The 5,962-nt window shown below is 44.5% G+C and overlaps 1 pseudogene; it reads right to left on the reverse strand.

Moving 5' to 3' along the window:
• Positions 1 to 897, reverse strand: LOC107184810 (annotated as a pseudogene).
• Between the last annotated feature and the right edge of the window lie 5,065 nt (positions 898 to 5,962).

Below are 5,962 nucleotides of genomic sequence, written 5' to 3' on the forward strand. Positions count from 1 at the left end.
TTAAGAAAGTGTTCTTACAAATTGTTTTACAATCCAAATATACAATAGCTTGGAAAACAATGACAAATTAAAGCAACAGTACAAGTTTTTGGCTCTGATTTTACAGTTTTCTTACTGCATTGTCAATGTCACAAATCTGTTCCTTCAGCTGGCCGCTTGCTCGGGATTTAAAGAAAGACCCTTTCTTCTTGGTTTCATTTCACCTTCTGAACCGATCCAATATTTTCTAATATAAATTAGGACTTTTCCTTGAAAGTCCCAAACACTGACGCACCTCATCTTCCCAATCTGAAACATGTTGTCATCTCTGCTGCTGCTGTTCTGCTTGAAAAAATGGCAGGGCTATTGAAATTTCACTAGTCTTTTGCTTCTTTACAGGGTTTTCTGAAATAACTTGCTTTTGCCGAAACCGGTTTGGCTCAGTGGATAGAGTGTCGGCCTGCGGACTGAAAGGTCCCAGGTTCGATTCCGGTCAGGGGCATGTACCTTGGTTGCGGGCACATCCCCAGTGGGGAGTGTGCAGGAGGCAGCTGGTTGATGTTTCTCTCTCATCGATGTTTCTAACTCTCTATCTCTCTCCTTTCCTCTCTGTGAAAACTCAATAAAATATATTTTTAAAAAAATGAAATAACTTGCTTTTTCTCCTTTCATATTTTGTTAACTTTACTGTCAGAATTGCTGCCAGAAGAGGTGGAAGAAACAAGTCCCTTTAATTTAGGCATTGCTCCCCTCCTGCTCTGGAACTTCCCTCTGCTCGCTTGCTGGCTCACTAACTTGAGACTCAAATAGATGTGTTATTGATATTCTGCTCCCCTTAATTATGAGGGAGAAAAGGTTTTTCTTCTGGAAATTTGGTAACTAAAATTTCCCCTCCTTCCTCCTGAGTCTTATGCTTGTCACTGAGCATGGCAGTTTCCTCATTGTGATGTGTCAAACACTGTCCCTGCCCTAAGGGGCTCACCATTTTGATGGCAATGCAGTGCCATAATGGATAGGCTACAGGTGTGTCCAGGGTGATGATTTCTGACTTACTAGCTGTGTGACTTTAGGCAAACCAGATAACCTCTCCAAACTTCAGTTTTCTTATCTGGAAGATAGGGGCAAGAGTGCCAGTTTTGCCCTGACTGGTTTGGCTCAGGGGATAGAGCGTCGGGCCATGGACTGAAAGCTCCCGGGTTCGATTCCGGTCAAGGGCATGTACCTTGGTTGCAGGCTCGATCCCCAGTAGGGGGCGTGCAGGAGGCAGCTGAGCGATGTTTCTCTCATCGATGTTTCTAACTCTCTATCCCTCTCCCTTCCTCTCTGTAAAAAGTCAATAAAATTATATTTTTTAAAAAAAGAGTGCTAGTGTTGGGTGTGAGGGCCCGATGTAATGTGTATAAGGCACTTAAAGTGGAGCCTTGGTTCTTGAACTTAATTCATTTGGGAAAGCTTTTCCAGAAGTGAATTGTTCAAAGACCAAATCATTTTTCCCATTATAAATAATGTAAATTTTGTTGTTAATCTTCACCCAAGGATACTTTTTCCATTGATTTTTTTAGAGACTGGAAGGGAGAATGAGAGGGAGGGAAGAGAGAAACATTTGTGTGAGAGAGACACATCAATTGGCTGCCTCCTGCACATGCGCCAACTGAGGCTGGGTAATGAATGAACCTGCAACCCAGGTACATGTCCTTGACTAGAATCCAACCTGCGACTCCTTGGTTCGCAGGCTGAAGCTCTAACCACTTAGCAGCACTGGCCAGGGCAGAAATGTAAATTGAATTAATCCATTCCTGACTCCCAAATGATTGTTTTAACCTTTCTCATACACAGTACATGTTTAATGTACTGTTCAATCTATAAACACTTTAAAGACAAAAAGGACATGAAATGTAAATGAAAATTTAACAAAAAGGAAATGAAATGTTGTACAGCAAAAAATGAAAATTCATGTACACAGTAAGACCTTTAATATAATAAACATGAAAATATTTGCAACACAATTTCCTGAGATGTTGAAAACACAAGGTTTAGCAGTAAACTGACTCATATGCATGTATTCTCTCCTTTGCCCCCTGAGAGATGCGTGACTGATCATACGAGTATCATCATGAAAGGGTTGTCAGGTCAAGAACTGAAGTTTTTTTCGACAGCCAAGACATTTTTCGTGAACAACTTGGTTGAGAAATGAATTGTTCAAGATAGGAGCTGTTCAAGAACCCAGGTTTGAGTGTACTTCTAAAGATGCTCAAGTGTTAAGAGCAAGCATCATGTGGCAAGCAATAGCCAGAGGCTGACTCCCATGAGTCTGTTTCCTGGGAGAGGAAGGTGGTGGAGAAGTCTGTTAGGAAGTGGAGGAAGTGGTGGAGTGGTGATACAGGGCTGAGGGCCTGGCAGAAGTTCATGCAGCTGGTGGCTGCAGTCTGTAATTGTGTGTCTTTTCTCATCAGAGCTCTTTGGTCCTGGTACGGGCTGGAGTTTTGTAGGCCAAGTGAAAAAGGAAGCAAAAGGGCAACAGGATTGAGGGGATGGAGATGAAGAATGGTTGAAGTGACAGCATAAAATCTAAGGCAGATACAGAGGAAGGGCCGGGAGGGGCTGAGAGAATAACCTGGAGCAGTCAGTGGACTGAAAGGCAAAGAATGAACTCAGTGAGAATATGTAGGACCAAGAAGGCATCATTAGAGGACAGGTGAGTCTAGATGCTGCAAAGGTCCAGGGTTTGCTGAAGTGGAGCAAGCAGAGGAGGAGGGTATTGGAGATGTATCATGGTCTCTTCCTATGGAGAAAAGCATATAAGCCAGTGCTCAAGTCTTGAGTGAATTGGGAGGCTTGTCCCCTCAGGGCTCTATCCTTTCCCAGGGTTTCAGGAAGCAGAGGGGTGCCATCTGAATTCCCCACCCAACCCATTTTCTTGGGACGCCAGATGACCAGGTGAACTCTTCATTGTTTTAAGGGTTGCTCATTTTCCCAGGGAAACACAAGGGGATGTTCCACATTCATTAAAGTGCTCATAGTTTCTTGCTGATAAGTTCTGATCCCCACTAATATCCTATCTAATAAAGAGAGAATATGCTAATTGACTGCCCCATACTCAAAGATGGTGGCGCCAACAGCCAATAAGGAGGGAATATGCTAATTGACTGCCACGCCCAAAAAGATGGTGCCCACAGGCAATAAAGAGGGAATATGCCTATTGACTGCCCCACCATCAAAGATGGAGGCGCCCACAGGCAATAAGGAGGGAATATGTTAACTGACTGCCCCTTCCTCAAAGATGGCAGCGCCCACAGCCAGTAAGGAGGAAATGATGCTATTTGACTGCCCCACCTTCAAAGATGGTGGCACCCACAGGCAATAAGGGAATATGCCTATTGACTGCCCCACCCTCAAAGATGGTGGCGCCTACAACCAATAAGGAGGGAATATAATAATTGAATGCCACGCCCTGAAAGATGGCAACACCCACAGACAATAAGGAGAGAATATGTTAACTGACTGCCCCTCCCTCAAAGATGGCAGCACCCATAGCTAATAAGGAGGAAATATGCTAATTGAATGCCACACCCTCAAAGATGGCAATGCCCACAGCCACAAGATGTCAGCGCCCAGTCCCCTTCGCCCCGCTGGTGCTCCGCACGTTTGCCTCCAGTGTCTTCCAGTCCCTTCAGCTCCCCAGCTGCCCAGGGCTGGCCCGAGACGTAGGCGAGCCTTGGATGTTGGCTGCCCAGCCACCCAGGGTCACCTAAGGCACAGATAACCAGGGCCAGCCGAGGCCTGTGCTGACGGCAGTGGCAGCAGCAGAGGTGTGATGGGGGCATCACCTTCCCCTGATCGCCGGGTCACCTCCCGCCCCTGAGGGCTCCCAGACTGTGAGAGGGGGCAGGCCAGGCTGAGGGACCCCCCTTCCAGTGCATGAATTTTCATGCACCAGGCCTCTAGTAGTAAATATAACCCAGGGGTTCTGCCCTTTGCTTTTATTGCCCTGGGCCTAAGGCTCATCAAAGACTACTGCCCTCTCCTCCCAACTCTACCTTTAGCTGAAATGTGGTTTGACTAAGTGCTCATGTTCTGGTGACCCATCATGTAGGAGCATACAAAGGAACCTTTCTCACTGGACCTCCAGTGCTGTCCTGCAAAAACCATGGGTGGGTGGGTAGGTTGAATAGCTCGAGAACATGAGCCCCAGAGATGTGTAGCAATGATCTAAAAGCTGCAACCTGTGCCCACCCCATCCCCCTCACTGAAGTCCATGGGCCCAAATGTGCAGCCTTCCAAATAAGCACTGTCCCCAAGGAGGGAGGCCCAATGGTGGATATCAGCCATTGAGGACATAGCAGTGTTCAACAGGGGCCCGGGGCTCTACGAGGCACAAGATAAGGGTAGTCAACAAAATAGAGATTGTGATGATTTCTCCATTGATACCCTTCAGCCACAGTGCTCTTTCTACCCCCCTCTCCCTGGTCAAAGATGATCAGTTTGCCCCTGTTAAGGGATGGCAACATCTGGGAAGTGCTATTTTGGGTCAGAATGGGTTTTTGTTGTTTTTAATTGGATCCAAACACTGTTATAGGTCTGTTTTGTCTTGTTTGTAATTTGTGTTCCATGCAATTGCATGGAACTGAGTATGTCCTTGAAGAAAGAAAAAAATTCAGGTTTTAGGATCAGTAGTAACACCTTACAGCAATTACACTGGGTAGAATAAAATGACAGGAGGCAAGTTATTTATATGCTACTTTTATTTCTGTAAGGATACACTGAAATGTTAGATGATATTAGCTAATGACAAAATGTAGAAATGAGGCATCGGCTTCTCTAACCATAGCTACAAGAATGTTAATATGTATTGTCATTACATGTTCACTTTGATATCATCTCATTTTATTATGTAATATAACAATTAGATAGAATACAGTAAGTAGGTGATCTGGCATCTCAGGTAAGCACTACATGGAAATCTGCCTGTGAGGACAGTGACCTCCCCAGTCCCCCAGAAATCAATCTAAGCTCTTGAGGAACAGTCCTAAGAATCACAAGAGACATTGGTGAGCCTCTTTAACAGATCAACAAAAGAACAACAACTATTATGTTACAAGGGATTCAACTTGCCACTGTTTGGAAATGTCACATCCATGTCAATGACCGTCCTGACGCCTGCTCAGCTACCCCTCTAGAGATTTATGGTTACTTCTACAGGATGACTTCAAACTGCAGGAACGTTCGAGGGGGCTAAAATGTTTTCATGCAAGTCTCCAAACCCATAGTCTATGTTGTTATTAATTAAAACAAAATATTATTAATTAAACACACCCAGCAGCTGGGTTAGTTTTGTTAAGCTTCCAGAAGTATTCACTGTGACGATGTTCCTCTGAAACAGGCTCGTTCTCTCAGATCTGCCTACACTTTCCACATCACCTGCATGTTCCATGCTTGAAAGTAGGAACGTTCAGAAAACACGGCACACGGGGAACTCAAATGTTAGTACAGGGGGAAAGGTCAGTTTAGCATCACAGCTAAGTTCAAATGTTAATTTTCTAGAAATTCATATTAGTCGATCAAAAGCACAAAAGAACAGAAGGAAGGTTTTGATGAAGTTAAACCATGCATTTCGTAAATTCTCTTTCTGCTCACAGATCACAGGGTGAGCAACGAGTTGAAGCAGCCGCTACAACTCTTGTGTGTCGTGTGATGACACGGTGGGTCCCAGCTGAGTCACGAAGGGCATCTCAGTGGGGGCTTTATTTCTTAGGCTTGTTGCTTACATCACTAAGCAGCTAAATGGTTAGCACTTTTCTGCTCTATGATAAACATGCAGAAGAGTCAATCTAAGTGTTCATTTTTTAATGCAGCCATTGCAAAATTAACTTTGCTGCAGAGTTGGTTTTGCTAAATTCTAGAATGATCACTGTGCCCTTATTTGAGTAATACTGTAAAATGGGAGAAAAGACAGGAACAACTTTGAAGAGGTGAAAGGCCGCTC

The sequence above is a fragment of the Myotis davidii genome, unplaced genomic scaffold (genome assembly GCF_000327345.1).
Source record: "Myotis davidii unplaced genomic scaffold, ASM32734v1 scaffold1208, whole genome shotgun sequence".
NCBI lineage: Eukaryota > Metazoa > Chordata > Mammalia > Chiroptera > Vespertilionidae > Myotis > Myotis davidii.